We start from the raw sequence: 21,191 nt of genomic DNA, 5'->3' as shown, positions 1-21,191 counted from the left end.
TGGCCTGAGCGTTGATTAGTCGGTCAGGACTTCTTTTATATAGAGAGAGATAAGGAAAGTTACATAATCAGATGTAATTGATATGTTAACAACGTTCAATATTTTCACTGTAATAATACGGAATATTTTGCCTATCCTGCATTTCTGGCATTGAAATTGTGCAATCAGTATTCTATTCATCATTACTTAAAATTTACTTCAGAATTTATGTAATTAAAGTAGTTCAAAATGTAGTGTTCAGTGTTAATAAAAATTGTTTTCTTTTAATGTAACATGCACTAGATAAATGGGAACTGGATTAACAAAGAAGGAGAATACCTAGTTTTCCCATTGTTCTGTACCACATACAAATAAACATAATATATATTGCATGAACATTAGTAGAGCTACATTATTTATATCTCCGCAGGCTCTGTTAAATTATGCAACGTATTCGTTGTAATGTACCGTTCATTAGGTATAGAGACAGCATTGCCTCAGGACATCATGTATGCTGTTATTTCCGCTTCAAGTATTAGGTATGTTGTACTGTCAAAATAGGTTATTTCGCAATTTTATAAATAAAATTAGATTTAGTAGACTAAAGTTCGTAAATATGTGAACTCGTATGAGATACATCTATTAAATCTATTATCATCTTTTTGTAAAGGTTTATTACTTACAAATTACAATTCTATGGTCCAGTCATCCAAAATTTTGCCTCAGTATTCTATCTTCTTTTTTCATATTATGACTTGTAGAAAGAGAGAGAGTATGCTCAAACATAATTCCTTTTCTACTTTAGTCCTTACTGCTAATAAAAGTTAAGTACTACAGTATTTTACGGACTATAAGACGCTGCGGACTATTCAATGTTACCAGATAGAGATAGGTTTCCCGCGGCATCGAATATATTGTCGTTTTCAAGAATGACGAGAATTTTAAATCAAACACTGGACATTTTTATACAGTGTCCAGTGTTGATTACTTGTATTAATTTCGAGTATAAGACGCACCTGCATTTTGGAGACAATTTTTCGAAGAAAAAAGTGCGTCTTATAGTCTGTAAAATGCGGTACCTTCTTTCGAGCATACTGTTATCAAAACTTGCCCTAATCACTACTATCAAAACAACAACAACAACAATAACAACTACAACAACTACTACTACTACTACTACTACTACTATTATTATTATTATTATTATTATTATTATTATTATTATTATTACTATTATTATTATTATTATTATTTAATATTAAGATATATATATTACTATATTTTAATCGAAGTTTCTGAGATCCTCTACAAATTAAATAACGTTTACACTTGATAACGTTTATACTATCGTAAGACATCCAACACTCCCTTACTGGATGATGGTAGAGTGCCTATAAACCAAAAATTAAAGTGAAGGATTGAAATGGAATCTTCAGTTTAATGTTCCCGTTTTTTCATATACCAAAAAATACGGTTAATAAATACGGGTGAATAATTTGGAAATAGATTGAATCTAATGTGTGATGAAGTCGAAGAACTCCGATAAAACTCAGGAACGATATCTTCACCAGAAGCTTATATACCCTGGGATTCATCTTGGATTTTCACAATAGAGAAGAACATTTTACCACTGAACCATGTCCTATTCCAGTTGCTCAAAATGAAACTGCGCCACGGAATACGTGGCACGTAGACAGCATCCTATTTTACTTGTTATAAGTGAATTCTATTTTGATGAGTAACGCAAAATATAACCTCTGTGCATGTGCTATACAACGCTGAAATCTATCTACCCTTCGAGTGATGATTTAGATTCTATCTGAAATGAACTGCATAGAACCAAGCTCAGGTGTATGTATATATGCCCATATAAGTCTAAAACAATTTGACAACAGGCAAAGGAAGAAACCTATTTTTGTCGATTGAAGAGTTATAAAGTTTTTTTTTTTTTTTTTCATCATTCACTTTCATGAATTTTTGTATAAACTCGAGATAACCACAGTCGAGAAACAAGAAGTGGATGGACTGCATTATAGCATATAAGATGAATAAGTTGCACAAGCAAAAGATAACTTAAATCGCTATAGAAAGAATGTTTTGAGGAAAGAGGGAGGAAAAAAACTAAAGGGATGAGCGGGCGACTGAGTTAAAGACGAAATGTGAATACGCTCTATTGTGTCTCAGGGGGTTCCACCTCAAAGGAGGAGTATTTGAAGGAAGAAATGAAGACGGGCAATAGTATTCAACGAAGGAACCGGGGTATTTCCGTCTTCCAATTTCTTCTTTCAAAACAGAGGTTAAAAAAGAAACACTTTGGCCCCATTTTCCAACGCAGCCGGGCGAATAAAGGAAGAAAGAAAAACTAAGAGAAGAGAAAAAGAGTCGAAGGAAAAGACTATACAATACAAAGAAAGGGAGAAGTAAAAAGATAGAGGGCAAGCCAATGACAACGAAAATTTCGTTCGCGGAAGAATGGCCACCTTCCAGAAAATGGGGCGAGATATACTGACTTAAGCAATAGATTTAACACGAGAGAAAAGGAACGTTTCCTCAAAAACAATACTCGGGAGGTTATTCACTCAATAACAATATGTATTATATCGAAATTTCAGTGTTTTATTGAATTCTTCACTCATAGTTTTCATTAGCTAAACGACATGCATTAGCAGCAAATTCGAGCTATATTTCAAACACATCGGGATCAAGAAGGTTCAAGAGAAGAATCTGGGTGTGACTGAAATGAAAATGCTAAGATGTCTTCAGGTTGGATCAAGTCAGAAAGTAGAGAATAAGAAATAGTGTGTGTGTGTGTGTGTTTGTGCTATTATAGTCGATACATAATAGTAGTATCACTGACGTATGCAGAAATTGCAAACCCAAGAACATATATGACATTAATCAATGAAAAATGATGTAAATTACTCATGTTCTCATTTAAGAACAAAAGTTTAATGTCGGAATACAATAATAAGGAATTTCTGCTTTCTTAAAATGTTAAAAAAAAAAAAAAAGTCATATGTATTTGCCGTAGGTGACAATGTAGGATCATGTGAAGTTTCTGCGTCACCTCAGCTAAGGTATGAACTTTAAAAGTAGTGTGAGGTTACCATGTTACAAATCACGCATGACATTTTCCATATTATTATTATTATTACTATTATTATTATTATTATTATTATTATTATTATTATTATTATTATTATTAACGGTCATGTAAAGTAAAATTAATGCTTGTTTTTTAAAATCAAATTTTGTATTTTTTTTAAATAGTACATTTACTTTAAATGATAAGTATCAAGGTGAAAGAAATAATTCCCTGCCTTTCCTTTCTAAACTTATTGAAATTTGGGTTCAAGAAAGGAAGAAATAAATATAATGCTCTCTACCTTATTCATCAACACTCAACTTCGTTACCTTTCATTTAGTCCATAGGTGAAACCAAAGAATGTTTTCGTGATCGAAAGATTCCCGAATGTTTTCGACATAACACGCAAGTTATTATTAAAATGAATTGACAGTACTGATATTTGCTTTTAAAACTGCAAACAATTTGTGTCTATTGCATTGGTATTTGAGAGGCGAAAAATACAGAAAAAATATCTAACATTGCCTCTTGAGGGGAAGGCAGAGCAATTGAAATGTTATATTTGTAATTTCCTGTAGGTATAATCAGTTCGAAAGTTTTTCTCTCTTGTGTTTGTTGAAAATCACCGCATATAGTGCGTAGAATTATCAGCGTAAAAAGAAGAATGTTTGATAATGGAAGTTTAGTTTCGCAGCAAATATTTAAAAGACACTATTTACTCAACATGTGATGTCAAATAATTTACACCTGTGAATCATGGTAGCTCTTTTCTGTCGTAGCTGTTGTGTATATTAGATAACCAAATTGTCCAGAAGTTCACTTTTCAACGCACCATTTTCATTGCAATGTAGAAAGTTGTATGTTGGTTGAGAAAGGGCCATTTGGTAATGAAATGTTACGAGAAGAGAAGAGCGCCTGCAAGGACTACAGAAAACTGTTTTTGTCTTCCATTTGCTAAGTTCGTTGTGCTTCGAGTGGTCAAGCGTATAGCAGGGATAGAAGGGGGTTGTTTCGAATAGAAAGGGAGTTTTTTTTTTTTTTTTTAATACTCTCCTAGAAGCAGCACAGCAAGGAACTTTGTTCTGGCTCTGTGCCTGAGTCGTAAAGCCCTCATTGCCGACAAGTAAAGCGTATTCGAACTTTGCAGGAAATAGATCCTTCCTCCTCGACAACAGCCTGCGGTCAGTGTACACTGGTGCTGTGGATTTTTTTTTTACTGAATGCGACACAAATTACATGCTATTCTCTTTCTCCCCGCTCTGAAACTTCTGTCTCCATCCTTTCTTGCTCTCTCTGTCGCTCTAATATTTTCTCAGCGAAACTTCTGGGCTTACCAGACGCCATTGTTTTTTAAGATTATTTTTTATTATTGTTATTAACGGTCATCCAGATTTGCGAGTAAAACGATGAAAAGAAGTGTTTTGTATGGAGAGAATTTTGTATTTTACTACTCACTGGGTACTTGCCAAAGAGGGTGGATATGTAAGTGATATTTGGAGCGCAACGTGAAGAGGATACAGTATATTGAAGCCTACTTTATTTCTAATTCAGTCTGTTCATTCATCTACGGTGAATATTACAGGTTATAATGATATCTGTATAGATAGATGATAATATTGATAATAGAATATAGATTAATATACAGTGAAAGTACGTTGTTAGCACGTAATAGTTGGTGGAGTCATTACTTGAGTTTGTTTCGAAAGAACCAGTCTTATGTTCCTTTAAATATAAGTTTTAATACCGGGCTTATTTAAGTTAAAGCACCAGTTATTAACTGACTTTATATTACTATTCGTTTCAATCTTTACCTTGATCTTCATTGCATCACAGCAAGGCAATTAAGGGGCAAGCAAGATTTTTTTTTTTAAATCCTACAATTCGTCTGTTTTTTTTTCCTTTCTTTCTTTTACTGTATCACAAGACACTATTAGTGCAGTTTCGTATTTGACATCTAACATCTAACATAAGAATGAAATCTTGCGTATAGAACTTTTGTGGCACACAACACAGTTTATTTTCCAATATCTTTACTTTGCGAATCGGATTTTTTTTTTTTTTTAAGAATATATGTTGAAGAGAGTTTCGTTTGATTTTATTTATTCATGTATTTATGTTATCAGATTATTACTTAACTTTTTAAGCTGACCCTGACGAATTCCTATTGTTGGTTAAGATCAGTGAAAAATGTTAGCAATTTATTTATTTTCTCAACGTTCGACAAACTAGGAAGGAAACATGATAGTTTCTCTTTGTTTCCACAACGACGTACCAATGACTTTGATTCGCGTCATTATTAAACAGTATTATGTGGGAACTGGAAAATAAGACCGGTACATATAAGATGTAGATGCAGATACAGATGGCGTAATATTTGCAGATAATGTAAGAATAGGGAAGAAGAAAAATGCCTTACAGCATAACCTGAACATTGGAAAAATAAACTAGAAAAACGAAATATGCAAATCAGCACAACGAAGACAAAGACTATTATAGTCGGTCAGAAACCAAAACAATACACTATTATCTGCGGTGAATAACTATTAGAACAGGCTCACCAATTTAAATATTTGAGGTGAATAATGAAGGAAAATGAGAAAAACGATGAGAAGATTTTTTTTTTTAAAAAAAGATAGATCAGCAAGAAATCTGCGGGGCTCTGAACAGAGGCTTCATAAGAAAAAGAGAGGTAAGCAAACAAACAAAAACAGCTGTGTACAAATCAACCTTCGTACCCAATTAGCTCTCAAACATGGACACCAAGAACAACAAAACCAAATCAGATACAGGCAAAAGAAATAAGATACGTAACAAGAGTAGAGAATAGACGAAGAATGAATAAAATTAGAAGCACAACCACCAGAAACTCACTACAAGGAACAACTCTTAAAACTTACATAGAAAAATGCTCATATATGAAGGCTAGGACATGAACTAAAAATGAAGAATAATAGGATACTGCGAAAAGTATGGGAGGTGATACCCACTGGAAAGAGAACCAGAAGAAGGCCAAGGATAAACTGGGATGAAAACCTAACATGGGTCCTTGAGGAAAGGGTGGTTGAATAGAAGGGCCTAGAGAACTCTTCAGAAAATCTCGACACCGCGAAGGTAGAAAAGAGGCGACTAAGCAAGCAAGTACGCAAATAAGATTATAGTCTGTAATTTGTGTTTATTTGTCTGTGTTTTGTACGACTTATTACGTTGATTTTCTTGATATAGTACAAAGTGGCTGCGTGTTTATAAAGATTGGTAAAAGGAAACTCCGTTACTATATCTTAGCATCATTTCCTTTTGTTAAATAACTAAATGTTCTTTTCTTTTTATTCTATAAGGACAAAAAAAATCTTAATTTGTGGCTTTGAATATATGAAAATAGATTATTTTTATCTTCTATTTGTGGATCGTCTTTTGTTCATAGTGACTCGGTTTACATCTTTTTTTTTTTTTTTTTTACCCCTTTTGTATATGATTATTGATAAGCTTTGTAGATAACTTGTCGATAAGCTCTCCCCTTTCGGTTCTCCTTCTTCAGTTGTATTTGCTTTATTTGAAAAAGAAGGAAAGAAAGGAAGAAAGTGAATGGAATACCCATGGTAACAAGACGAAGAAAACATGAAAGTACAAGGCAGAGAAGAGAAGAACGGATGTTGTGGGGGATATTAAAGACTGGCAGAAAATAGTGTGAGAAAAGAAGAAAAACGAAAAACCTTTCATTTTGTCGATGTAGATTACGTTGGGAATGACTATGGAAGAGAAGCAGGGCGAGGTAAGGGAACTTCGAAAAGAAAAAGGCAGCAAATAACGTGAAAAAGGAACAGTTTTGGAGACGGAACGAACAATGGTAGCAACAAATATATTTAATTTTGTTTGTAACAGTGACAACTAGACCTAATTTTAAAGACAGACAGATCAGCTCTTTATATTTTTTTCTTTTATTCAAATTTTCATTCTGTTAGTAAGAGAAAAGAAGCAATAAAAAATGAGATGAACAAGAATTTGAATCATTCACAGATGAAGGTTTGACTTTTTTTTTTTCTAACTTTGTTTGGTTCCTTTGTCAACCTCTTGACTGGTGAATCCAATTGAAGTCGTGTTTCTGGTGTCAGCCGATAACTATTTTTTGTTTGTTTGCTTTTTTTTCTTTCTTTGTGATATCACATTGCATGCTACCCTCTCGTTTTCATCATGTGTCTTCGGGAAGACGCGCGAGAGGCAAGGGTTCATGTTATATTTGCCTATTGGTTCCTGAAAAGGGCGGCGTTGAGGTGTTAGATTATATTACGTGCCACCATTGAAGCATGTGCGAGGGAGAAGCAGTTCTTTCTGTAGTTCAAAGTCAGAAAGAAGGAATGTTCGTTCTTCTCTTACCGTTTTTCTTTCTTTCGTTCCGTTCCCGCGTTGAACAGGAAGAACCAATCTCTCTGTCTTTTGTATAGAATTCACCCGAAACATCCGTTTGATAGTCGCCTCGTTGTCTTGGTCCAATAACAGTGTCTTTCTTCTTTGCAACTGATCTGCGATGACATCTAGGGTGTTTCTTTTTTCTTTTTCTTTCTTTTCCTATCGTTTTCATGTCTTTTTTTTTTGTATATGTTCGGAAATGTGTGGTTTCCTGCAAGAATAGTATTTTGTTGTCACTTGCATTGCCAGGTTAAATTTGAAAAAAAAAAAAGTGTAGGTGATATGTCTTTTTTGATAAATGTTAATGTCGTAAGGCAATACCATACTGTAGTCTTACACATATCACCATATTCCGTATTTAATGAAATGAACAAGTTGGACTTTTTTTTTTATTTAGTATAACGTCCCACGAATATGCTCCGAGTCGAAGGAAGATAGTGATTATGATAATGAAGGAAATTGTGAAATGAAGAGAGTGGGAAGAAACGGTACATCCTCGAAGGAATCCATTCATATAATGTTATTCTACTACAAACTACATTTGTCTAAAGCTGGAATCGAATTATGGACTGCATGCGCCAGATGTGAGCACTCTACCACTTACCCATTGCGGTCCAGACTCGAATCTTGTGTATGTATGTAATTGCAAAATGTTTGTGCTTCAGTAACTTCTTAATTTTTTTCAGTCCTCTATTGCCTATGATATGGAGTTACTTTATAGAAGTTGCTTACAATGGGGATAAGAAACTAAATCAACTTTTCTTATCTGCAGTAAATCTGTTTAAAGGGCAATAGTGGCCCACTTGAGACAAATGTTGTTGCTGCTACAAAGGGTTAGTCACTTGCTATTTTATCCAGGAGGCACAAAGGAGACTCACTTGCTCTTTCCCATGAAAAATGTTTCCTCTAGATCTGGACCGGATACACATGGACAAGACTAGTGTTGTAAAGACCTGGAAAAAAACCCGGAAATTTTGGGTAAAAAACCAGTTTTTTTTTACAGTTTTTTCCCGAGCTTGGAAACAAACGGAAAATTTGAAATTTTCAAATATTTTACTACATTATGCTTTTAAAATGAAAACTATTTTAAATTTACTAGTTTACAGTTAAGATCATTGAGTAGTTATGTTTCTTGTATTAAAATTGGGAAACTTTGTGGCAACACATATTTATACCACTCCTTTAAAGTTAGCACCGTGATAGAATGGAGTTATTGCTACAAAAGATCCTATAATATAATCCTAGTTAGATTAATTAATATAGACGTAATTTAAATTATCTTATGTAACCTTATAAAGTTACTGTTTTATGGCAGGAAAGTGTTGAAATAACAGGGCCAGAATAATTTTAGTTAATACCGGTATGTTAAAATCAAATATATATTTTATGGAGATACTTATCTTTCTTGTGCTGTGTAAAATTTCCGAAAATTTTAAACCTATTAGAAAAAATCTTTTGTTCGGAAATATTGGCAAAACCCGGAAAATATAATTAAAAACTATTTCTTCGCCTGATACTAAACTTATTTGCTGTTATGTATACAAACTATGTCGCTAGCAGGAAAAATACTTAAGGCAACTGCTTTTAATTTTACTTTTTAGTTTTCTGATTTCTAATAAAAATCCCTCTTTATTATTTGTAATTATATTTTTCGAACAACTCAAAAAGAGAGATTATCTTATTTACATATACCACATAAGTGCGTAAATTTGAGCAGCGACAAATATACAGAGGTTGTTCAGTCTACATCTGGCCATTTTCGACTTACCTAAAAGTTTAGAAGAATCCATGGCGCCAGGTTCGTAAGTGCTCGATGTGTTTCCCTTGGATCCTAACAAAAACCCGACAGCGTAATTTCCACTGTAATAGGCTTCTCTGAAGAACTGAGAGGGGAATCTTGTCCCATTCCCTTTGCACAGCTTTCCAAAGTCCTTCCACAGTTGTCACACGCCGTTTTCCCAAAGCCCGCTTCAGCAATCCAAATACAAAATAGTCCATAGGACTTGCATCTGGAGTTTTAACAGGTACCTCATTGAAAGGTATCACCTGTATACCACTTGCCTCCTCCATCTCCCTGTAGAATGCGAGAGACGATCGTGAGGTATGTGATGATGCTATATCCGTTCATATCGGATATATGCACAGTTTGCGAATGACGACGAGCAGATCTTTTTGGGCTACGCAATATTGCAGCACGAACATTTTCCACGGCTTCTGGTGTCCGCACAGTTCTTTCACTTCTTCCCAGTTTGCCATTGGAAACAGAACCTGTTGTTCGAAATGCACGTGCCTACCTCACAATGGCCCGTCCCTCTGGAACTTTTCCATGACGTCCCAAGTTGAAATGTTGCCGAAATAGATGCTGGGTAGCAATGACAGAGTCGTTATTCTTGAAATAACTTTCAACAGCAAAGGCACGATGCTGTGCATTTCACCGCTCCATATCACTGTCACGCCCGAAATGGCAGCTCATTAGTACACGAATGCGGCATGAGCTGGTGCGCATTCATGCAGTACGTCATTGTACTACGTAGGTCAAATTACGCTATGAACGCTGACGCACGCTCTACTTTAATAATCTTTTTCTCCGTTGGATTATTCTCGAGGCGTGGAATGATAAATACCCTCTGCGATTTCCTGTACGGGTTTTATCATGTTCATTTACCTCCAAACGTTTTCATATTAGTGGTACTGAACGTTTTATCTGATAAAGGCACCATGTTTTGGCAACCATTTTGAAAACGGTGACCCATATGAACAATCTTTTGCCTCATCGCTTTTTAATTTTTAAAGATCTATCGATCGAGGTGTCAGTCGCCCCATGTTCAATTTAAAATTTTAAGTTGGGCCCCGGACCCCCTTGAAGAGAGGTTCTGGAGGGCACCGCGACGTTACCATTCGATTTGCCCCATGGTATTTCCTATTTGAGTTTTTGTTCAGTTCATTTATGTTCAACCGTTTTCGAGATATTTCCATGAAAAGATTAAAATGGGCCACCCTGTATACTGGTCCGACAAGCACTTAGAAATCAAGTTAAGAACAGTAAGAGTTACCCAGGAGCAGATATTGGTTCAGACCATAATTTAGTATTGATGAAGAGTGAACCCCGACTAAAGAGGAATCGAGTGGTAGCACCAAACAAAAGATGGAACACAATCAAGCTAAGAATAGATGAAAACATGAAAAGGGAATTTGCAAATGCGACAGACAAAGAGACGTCTACGGTACCTTTAGCAGGCGATGACATCGACTCGAAATGGGAAGCCATGATAGCAGGGATTACAAAAGCTGTCGACGAGCACATAGGAAGAGAAACGAAAACCCAGTATAAACCCTGGATAACAGCAGAAATATTGGAAATGATGGAGCAAAGAAGACAGTTCAAGATAACAAACAAAGAAGAGGAATACAGAAGTTACAGAAATCACATCAACAGAGAAGTAAAGAAGGGCAGAGAAAACTGGATAAATAATTTATGCAAAGAAATTGAGGAATATATAGTCAAAGGCAATACAGAAACGGCATATAGAAAGGTTAGAAAACATTTCGGTGAGAAAAAGAAACTCACAGACATTATTGTAGACAAGGACGGAACAAAGCTAATAGAAAAGGAGTAGATAACAAGAAGATGAAAATAATACATTGAAGAACTCTACAAAGGAGACAGAGTGAACGAAGAAGAGATAGAGAAGGAAGAAGACTTCGATGAAAATGAATTAGGACCATCAATTTTACAGTGCAAATATTACAATGCTTTGGAGAAAATGCAACATGGTAAAGCCCCAGGAATAAATTAAATACCAGCTGAAGTGATTAGAAATCTCGGAAGAGCAATAAAGAAGAAACTATTTAATCTTATTAATGAAATGTACATCTCGGGGGAAAATACCAAGAGACTTCGAGAAAAGCATATTGGAACCTATCCCGAAGAGAAAAGGCGCACGGAAATACAAAGAACACAGAACGTTAAGTTTGCTTTCCCATGCATCAAAAATACTATGCAAAATTATCGCACAACGAATAGAGGGGAAGATCGAAGTACGGTTATCGGAGGACAAGTTTGGATTCAGGAGGAAAAAAGGAACAAAGAAAGTAGTACTAAGTCTACGGTTGATCATGGAACAGCACATCAGAATAAACAAACCAATTGTGATAGCATTTGTAGGTATAGAGAAAGCTTTTGACAACGTAGATTGGAATATCATGTTCAGAGGGTTGCAATTACTGGAAGTAGGTTACAGAGACAAAATAATAATGTACCAACTTTACAGGAACCAGAGAGCTGTTATAGGAAGATATCAGAAGGAAGCAAGAATAAGTAAAGGAGTGAAGCAAGGATGTGGACTTTCACCTCTCCTGTTCAACGTCTATATAGAAGAGGCTATGAAAGAATTCTTGGATAAAAACGAGAAAGGCGTAAAAGTAAATGGTCAGGTTTTTAGCACAATAAGGTTTGCGGATGACACAGCATTGATAGCGGAGAACGATAAGGACATGCAAGAAACACTTTCAAACTTGAACGACCAACTGGAAAAAAAAAACATGCAAATTGAAGATAAATAAGAAGAAAACGAAAATGATAACGTTCACAAGAGCAGGACAGGAAGGGGCAAACGTATGGCTAGATGGAGAGAAAATCGAAGACGTTAAGACGTTCCCTCTATTTAGGAAGTCTAATATCCTCGGACGGAAGAAGTGAAATAGACGTAAGTTCCAGAATAGCACAGGCTAAACAAGCATTCAAGAGAAAAAGAGGACTACTAACATAAAGAAAAGTGTCGCTGGACGTTCGTAAACGATTTATTACGACACTGGTACGGAGCGTGGCGCTATACGGATCAGAGACGTGGACATTGAGAAAAACTGAAATATCCAAGCTGAAAGCATTTGAAATGTGGTGTTAACGCAGAATGCTGCGCATATCATGGACTGAAAGGAAAAGGAATGAAGACTTACTAAAGGAAGCTAATGAAAGACGACAGATCATAAAGGTAATAGGAAAAAGAAGAAACAGCATGCTTGACCATCTTATTCGACACTCCGATTGGATCACTGTGCTGATAGAGGGAAAGGCAGAGGGAAAACCAGGAAGAGGAAGACCAAGAATAGAATATCTAGATGCAGTTACGGAGAAGAGGACTTATCAAAGTATAAAACAGCTCTCCCAAGCGAGAGAAAACTTTTAAAATTTCCATTTTACCCACTAACCTATGGTTGAGGTGAACAAGAATAATATCTGGACCTATCAAGAAAATATAGGTATTTTCGACGTTTTAGTACCTGAAACAGGACATGAGAAAATCAGTTAATGTGTACAGTTTGCAATTGTTTTACGTACGGTAAAGTTTTAAATCTGGTTGACTATGTATATCGAATGCGAATTATCGGTTAGCATTAGTGTCACGTTTTCCTAGTCCGTTTGAAAACGAAAGTAATAATAGCGTACTTGAATTATGTAAATAAGTTACTGGTTGTTAAACTGTTTCAGTTTCGAAAGTATGAATGCTTAACTTTTTAACACTTCATAATTGAAAACATTTAGTTGCTTATACAGAGTGGACCATTTATCTTAAAACGTCTTTGTAATATTTAAACTAGTAAATTATAATAATGAAAAGATTAAATTTTGTACTGTACAAATATCGACAGAAGAACATTATTTAACTTACTATGCAATACCATAAGATTAACAGTATTACCAACCCAACATAAAGTTCTTTTTTTTTTAATGGCAGTACGTCAGGTTATTACAATTTTCAGTTCTATATATTAAACAAACAAAGAAAAACAATACTACACTTATTATTCAGTGTTGCAAACTGAGGACGCTGCATTCTTAAAAACTTCTAAATTTTGCAGGCTTCTGCAACAGTAATAACGCACGTGAAACGAACGAAGCAATATATAACCACAGTACATTAGTGTCGAATAGTATGATCATGCTATGAGGTATTTTAAACAAATAGAATAAAAAGAGTTAAGGGATTGAAAATTTGGCTTTCTTCAAAAGATTTTGTTTCGAAGAAGTGCTTTGAGTAAGTACCACATCGAATCACGTGCGTGGTTTTTATTAGACTTAAATATCTTAATGCCGTTTACAGCAATTTGATCATTTCAAACCATTTCGATGATAAGATAAATATTGTTTACAACACTTCTTAAATTTTGTAATGGCCAAAACTTATTATTATTACAATATAAGAAGTTACACCCTTTTCTTTCATACGTATTCCGTCTATCAATAAGAAACTTGGTACTCTCATTTCTTAACCCCAATAGTATTTTTCGAGATACATTTGGATTGTGTACTTTTACTGGAGTCACTCCAGAGGTAGCCAACGTTGATGGGAGTGATTTTTGGAGGGAATTTTCCCGACATTCTCCCAATTTTCCCTGTTCAAGTACGGTATGGGCGTCAATACATAGCGCCTCTGGAAAGCCTGTTTTATGCTGAAGAGAATGAGCTATAAATCATGACTTTCCAATGAGCAGTATTGATACAATAGTATTCATTGTGAGTCTACGATTTTCTTTATACTAACAGGGTTAATGGGCCGCAGGACAACTCCGAACTCCATAGCACCTAATTTTTTTGTGCATGAACATATCTTTGCTGTATTTATAGAATGAACTAGGTTTGATTCGGATGTCCGGATGACACGTTCATGTCCGTTCCTTGTCAGATATAGCATGCTGATTCGTATTTACATTCATTTTCAGTGGACTTTGAGTTCATATCCACAAGGTTTTAACTATCATATAGTATTACTGTGTTGATTCTAAAGAAATATTTTATGTACCAAAGATCCGAAAGTTTCACTGAATGTGTAGTGTTCCTAAGAGCGAATATATGAAGTGTAATTACTGACTGTTAGTAAATGGCGCATACGATTTTACTCGTATAATAGAGTCCAATGGAAGTAGTTGAACATCAAATTAACTCCTGTATACGCATATCAGTGTGTGTTTAGTGAAGATAGTCGCTTTGGAATTCAAAATATAGTTTTCATTGTTAATATGAGAAATTAAATTATAGATAAATCTACTGTTTTTTCTTATATTAAATACTGATATTAAGATACAAAGTTGGAAAACTCAGGAACGTACAGATGGCCTGCAGCACTGTGGAATCATCTTTCATGCTTAATTTCAAACAACGATACTTACAGTTTCAAACAACGGTTACTGATAATTCTCTTGCAAAGTATTTCACTCTTTCAGTTATTTCATTATATATTTATATTTTCATCTACTAGGTAGTATTGGACATGTTTTGTTAAAATGAAGATATTACGTTGTTTTCTAACTAGGTCCCCACACGCAGAGATCAGAGTTTTCGATTATTTTAGTATCGAATATCGAAATAGATACCATTAGAAATACAACTTGGGATATGGATTGAGTTTGTAAATGTACAGCAGTTATTTCACTTTAAATAAGTCGAGTTGTGGTCAGGGTTTGTATATTCGCGAACTCTTACATTTTCCATCGGAGTACTTTTGTTCCATTTCGCTTATTGAACACTTGAGCTTCTCAACCATAGGCATATTTTCCTCAAGATATATTGTTGACGATGTTAACGTAATATTCAAATAAGCAATAAAAATACTTTGATTTTTTTTTTGTGTGTGTGTGTGTGTGTCAATGTACACACATAAATGTATCATTTCGTAGACAGTAGCTTTCTTGATATAGATGTATGGGAGATGCTGAAGACTCAAGAAGTGCGTTGTAAATCTCTTCGTTTGTGTTACTTTATGTATAAGTGTGTGTGTATGTCTTTTTATTTCACATGATAACCTATAAAGCGAAATGTACTTTCCACATAGCAAATAGGCTGTTGGAAAGAGAGTCCTTACGGCAGGGGTGAAATCAGCATTGCTGTGTGGCTGGAGTTTTTATTTTGTGCTTTCTCGTGCTTACATATGCATTAAAAAGTTTTACATAACTTCAGCACGTTCAGTCCAGTACTCATTCTCCCTCATGAAGAAGTCATCTGTAACGAAGGAGAAAAATGATGGACGGATCAGAGACAACTCTATTTCCTTCTTCGGTTTACGACTCTCTTCAAAGATTGATAAGTTTGTGGTTGATGACTGAAAGTCTTACATGCCAGCTGACCCCTCGTACAAAAAAATGAATTGGATTTCTCTCTCTCTCTCTCTCTCTCTCTCTCTCTCTCTCTCTATATATATATATATATATATATATATATATATATATATATATATATATATATATATAGAGAGAGAGAGAGAGAGAGAGATAGAGATAGATAAGACCATCTACTGTAATATATACTACAGTCCTCCCCGATAAACACCACCTTTGCGATAGAAAATTACGTAAAGATTTACAACCGAAAATTAGGAAATCTTAAAGAAGAAATGAAACAAAATAACCTAGATTTGGTAGGAGTTTGTGAAGTTAGATGGGAAGGTAATGGGATGTTGAACAGCGAAGGGTATAGAATGTTTTACTCACGTAATGAAAAGGGCGGTCATAATGGCGTAGGAATAATTCTTGGAAAGCGTTTAAAGGAGAAGGTAGTGAAAGTACAATTTATTGATGATAGAGTTATAATGTTAAGACTTAAAGGGAAAACGAAGGACTAGTGGTGATACAGACATATGCACCGACGACTTCGCATGCAACTGAAGAAGTAGACGAAAATTATGAGAAAATAGAATAAATTATGAATAGGGAGAAGAGGGGTGCATGTGTAATTGTAATGGGAGATTTCAATGCAGTTGTGGGAGAAAAACAGGAAGGTAGTATCGTAGGCAAATATGGTTTAGGTGAAAGAAATGAAAGAGGAGAGGAATTTCTGTAGACAGAATTCACTAGTAATTGGGAACACTTGGTTCAATCAGCACAAGAGAAGAAGATATACATGGAAATCACCAATAGACGGTAGAAGATATCAAACAGACTATGTTATGATTCAAGACAGGTACCGGAATAGCTTAAAGAACGCCAAGACCATTCCCGGGGCTGATATTTTCTCTGATCATAATCTTGTGCTGGCCGAAGTAGATATTCAACTGAAAAATGTAGACAGAAAAAAAAAGTAGGTAACAAAGTGTTGAATACTGAAAAGTTGAAATACGAGGAAATAAGAAAACTTTTCGTTGAAAAATTTGGAGAAAAATATTCAAACCAGAAAAGAATAGGCGCAGATAGTAACGCACAGTGGGAATACATTAAACTTTGCTTACAGGAGGCTGCAGAAGAAGCAGTAGGTTACCGGGAACACAAAACGGCTAAGAAACCATGGGTTACAGAGGAGATGTTGCAGGAAATGAGGGAAAGGAAGACGTGGAAACAGGTTGATGCAGAAGAGGGCATAAAGATATACAGAAAGTTGAATAATGAATAACGGAGAGAAACAGACAGAGCGAGGGAAGAGTTTTACAAAAGAAAATGCGAAAACATAGAAGAATTAGAAAGAGTTGGGAAATGTAAGGAAATGTATGAGGTAAAATTTGTGGAATTTCGGAGGAAACAAGGATGTATTACGATGGCAGTAGAAAATAAAAATGGGAAGATAGTCAGCGACAGAAATGAGGTCATAGAAAGATGAAAAGAATACATGGAAGACTTGCATGAGAGTAGGAGAGACCGTGTAGCCTAAATGTTGAAGTAGAAAATGAAGTAGGCGAGGATGGTAAAGGATTTAGTATTCTTCGGGATGAGTTTGAAAAGGTTCTATCCGAGATTAGGAATGGAAAGGCAACCGGGATAGATAATATACTGTACCAATCGAATTCATCAAAAATATAGGAGACAAGGGAAAGAAAGAATTATTCCGACTATGCAATGAAATACATGAGACAGGGGAGTGGCCACAAGACTTTCTGAAGACGATCATGATACTGATGGCTAAGAAATCGAAGCCAAAGAGATGTGAAGATTATAGAACTATTAGTCTCATATAGCTAAAATTCTGCTCCGAATACTGAACAGAAGGTTATATGGAAGAACAAGTGAAGTAGTTGAGGAGGAGTATTTCGGGTTCAGAAGAGGTTAGGGCACAAGAGATGCTATTGGATTATTAAGGGCGATCGGTGAAAGATTTATAGAAAAAGGGAAAGAGGTGTATGTTGTATTTATCGATCTAGAAAAGGCTTTTGACCGCGTGAATTGGGAATTGTTGTTGGAAGTTGTAAAGAAGATAGGGTTGGAATGAAAAAAACTAAGACTCATAAGAAACTTATACATGAACTAACAAGTAAGTGTTAGGGGAAGAACTGACGGAAGAGAGTGCAATTGGAAGGGGAGTTCGACAAGAATGCTGCGTCTCGCCAACACTATTTAATGTCTATCTAGAAGAGATAGCGAAAAAGAATTTACATAATGATGACGGCATTTCGGCAAATGATAGAAAACCTGAGGATGGGCTTTGAAGAATATGGGATGAAAATAAATGTTAGAAAGACAAAAACCATGGTGATTGGAACGAAGAGGTCTGTGTCAAATATAAAAGTGGGAGGGGAGCAAATAGAACAGGTGAATAGTTTTCGATATCTGGGTAGTATTCTTAGCAATGACATGAAGTGCGAATCTGAAATACAAGCAAGGATAGGAATGGCGAAGGAAGCTTTTAGGAGGAATAAAAGTCTGTTTTGAGGAACCTTGAATAGAGAGTTGACAAAAAAACTCATAAAATGCTTTGTGTGGAGTGTTGTACTGTATGGGGCGGAAACGTGGACATTACGTAAAAGTGATTAAAAACGACTGGAAGCATTCGAAATGGTGTGGAGAAGGATGGAAAGAATTAGTTGGGTCGAGCGGAAAACGAATGAGTGGGTGCTAGAAATTGTGGGGGAGAAAAGAACACTTTTAGAGATTGTTAAGAAGAGGAAGAGAAACTGGTTGGGACATTGCCTAAGAAGAAATTGTATGATGAGGGACGTCATAGAGGGTATGGTGGCGGGAAAGAGAGGCAGAGGGCGAAGGAGACTACAATTAATGGATGATATAAAAACAGAAAGATCTTACGTGAAGACGAAGAGGTTAGCGGAAGATCGTGGAGCATGGAAGCTTCTCAGCTGCAGCAAGTGACCTGCCAGTAAGGGCAGAATACCTATGATGATGAATACTACAGTAGATGATTATTTGAAAATTTCATTACTTGTCTTTCCGTATTTTCAAAACTTTGGTTAATGTTGTTTATTATGTGTCGTCTTGTAAACGGACATAAATATAAATAAAGCCACTGTTAGTAAGGTGCACTGATTTTACTGTTAATCTACTGACTCAAGTTCTCTTACACAAAATAATGCAGCCATAAAAGTATTAATTTTTATTACAAAACAACCATATAAAGCTAAAAGTTAATTGTAAGTGACAATAACAAAAATAAAAATTATCTAAAATCATTGCAATCAGATATTCTTAACGAAATAATAGAAGTATTGCGTATAAGTATGCACGGTGATTGAGGCATAAAGTAGATTCCTCTTGGCGGGAATTCAACTGCTGCTTTATCACTGAAGAAGTGATAAAGAAAGACAATAATTTCTATAATTTTATTCTTTATTTTATTTTATTTAATATTTTGTTAACGTAGTCCCTGATTGTCAACAAGAATGTTGGTCTTTCTTTCGCAGTTGCTAGCAAATTGGAATTTCTAATTGGAGGAGGATATACAAGTTTTTCTTTATTGCCGTTTAGAAGTAAGCGAGAACAGAAGATAGTTGGGAATCCATGGCAAGCTCGTTTATGGAGCATGTATTTTCCCATATTATTGTCATCACAGGTATTCTTCCGTTATTGGCAGATCATTGGAGTGCGCGAGGGCGATGGAACACTACCTTCGCTAGGGCGAGTGCCAACTATCATTACGAGGGCAAGGGTGTGTGAGGGTGAGAAGAAGTTTTCAGCGCAAGGGTATTGGACAACTCCCTTCGCGAAGGCGAGAGTGAAGGTCAACTCCCTTTGCGAGGGCAAGGGAGGTCGGAGTAAATGAACATTATAATTTCCAAGCACCACCTCTTCATCTTAGCATGAGAATTTTCTGTTTTAATACCGTCCAACAATTGCACTCCCTTTGTGCTTCTCTTTCTGCTTCCACCGTACCTTCTAGCACGTCGTTCATGTTATAACTCCTTCTTAGACAATGGTTTAAACAGTTTTTCTTCTTTATAATTAAACCGGTATCTAATGTTGTTCTTCCTCCTCTCCAACGCTACTATTTCTAACACCACATTTCGTCTGATTATAAAAATTCCAACACTTTTTGCTCTTCTCCTAGCTCCAGCTGTCAGCTGTTGAATGTCATTAGGCCTGACGTACAATGGTTCATATAGCATGGGATTTGAGACACTAATGCGCAGAAAGCTCAGTACTTTCTAGATAACCTGATATTATGAAATAGAATATTCACTACCTACTTTATTATTATTTGGAAACAAAAGTAATACAAAAGACAACAGTATTGCTTTCTTGTTGCTACTCTATTAAGGATTCCATTATGTTAAATTTGATGTGTTTTAAGAAAATAGTAAAAGGGAGCTTGAGTTTGGTATAAAGCTATTTGCTCACAAAATTTCTTGTAACTAGGTAATTAATTGGATGACAACTTCCGTTAAAGTATCAAGCTTCGGTTAAAATTGCCCTGGGGTACTTTTTTTTTTTTTTTGTAAGCATGTAATTTAATAGGATTTGAAAGAAAAAAACTATTTTCATGTCTTCCATATATTGACAAATGTTTTAAATTTTAACAAATAACGTTTATAAATTCTACTACAAAATAATATTGCACATTTAGAAGTTAAAAAGTTAATGTATACTGTCAAATATACTGTAATGCTTTCCACTAAATGTTTACGCTTTAAGAAAAGAAAAAAGGAAGAAAAATGAAAGTAGATTTAAATCCTTAGACTTACATGAACCACATCTAGGGCGTAATTTGTGTTGTGCTAGAAGAATAGTGTTACAGTTAGAATGGTTAAATGGCTTTTTATTATGTATATGTATGCAATTATTATTATAAAATGGCCCATTAATGAATAACAGTAGTTAAAAACATGTTTCTTTCGTATATCCAGAGGAAGAAGGATATTGCAAAGCTGAAAATCCTAAGAATATGCATGTATTGTTTAGTCTTGAAATGTTTGCTGCCTTTTAGAAGCATTTTAATGCATTTGCCTATAGAAAATCCTCATATGGTCCATTATAAGATAAATGTCCAGTCTTTTCTTTTGTTCTCCCTGGATTTAGACATTAACGTGCGGAAAGGGAAAACGTGTGAGAAAGTTGGGGTCATTATATTTGGTCGGCCTTTTTTTGCTCTACGTGCTTAGAATGTTTGCTAGTTGGTAAGTAAAAGAGAAGAGGAAAATTACTGCTTGGGTTTACAATATTGACTTTTTGGCGGTATAACATTCAATAAAAGTCAGTGATGTAAATATTATTATTGTTGTGTAATAATCGGAAGTGCAATCATGAAAATTTAAATAATGATTAATACAGGGTGGAGGATGTAATGCAACAAAGTTTTTGAAGATCTGTGATGACGTAAAATAAGATAAAATTAACGATTTGGCTTTCCTTGTGAAAAAAAGATAAAATTTAACGATTTGGCTTTTCTTGTGTTCCACATTTAAGAATAAGAAAGAATATTGTAACATTCATGTACGTTAGAACAATTAGTGGAATTCCGTGTGCATAAGTTCCCTTGAACTAGCCAAAATTGAGTCTGTATTCCTGATTGATTTAA

General features: G+C 35.2%; 1 protein-coding gene across 13 annotated transcripts in view; it reads left to right on the top strand.

The window, feature by feature from the left end:
- The window catches only part of LOC145689315 (nucleolysin TIAR-like), a 1,166,854-nt gene that overhangs the window by 514,996 nt on the left and 630,667 nt on the right, over window positions 1-21,191 (top strand). The gene's annotated exons all lie outside the window — the stretch shown is intronic.

This window comes from Thermobia domestica, chromosome 1 (genome assembly GCF_964235325.1).
Source record: "Thermobia domestica chromosome 1, izTheDome1.hap1.1, whole genome shotgun sequence".
Lineage (NCBI taxonomy): Eukaryota > Metazoa > Arthropoda > Insecta > Zygentoma > Lepismatidae > Thermobia > Thermobia domestica.
The sequence above is the reverse complement of the archived record's forward strand: the minus strand, read 5'-3'. Positions and strand labels throughout refer to the sequence as shown.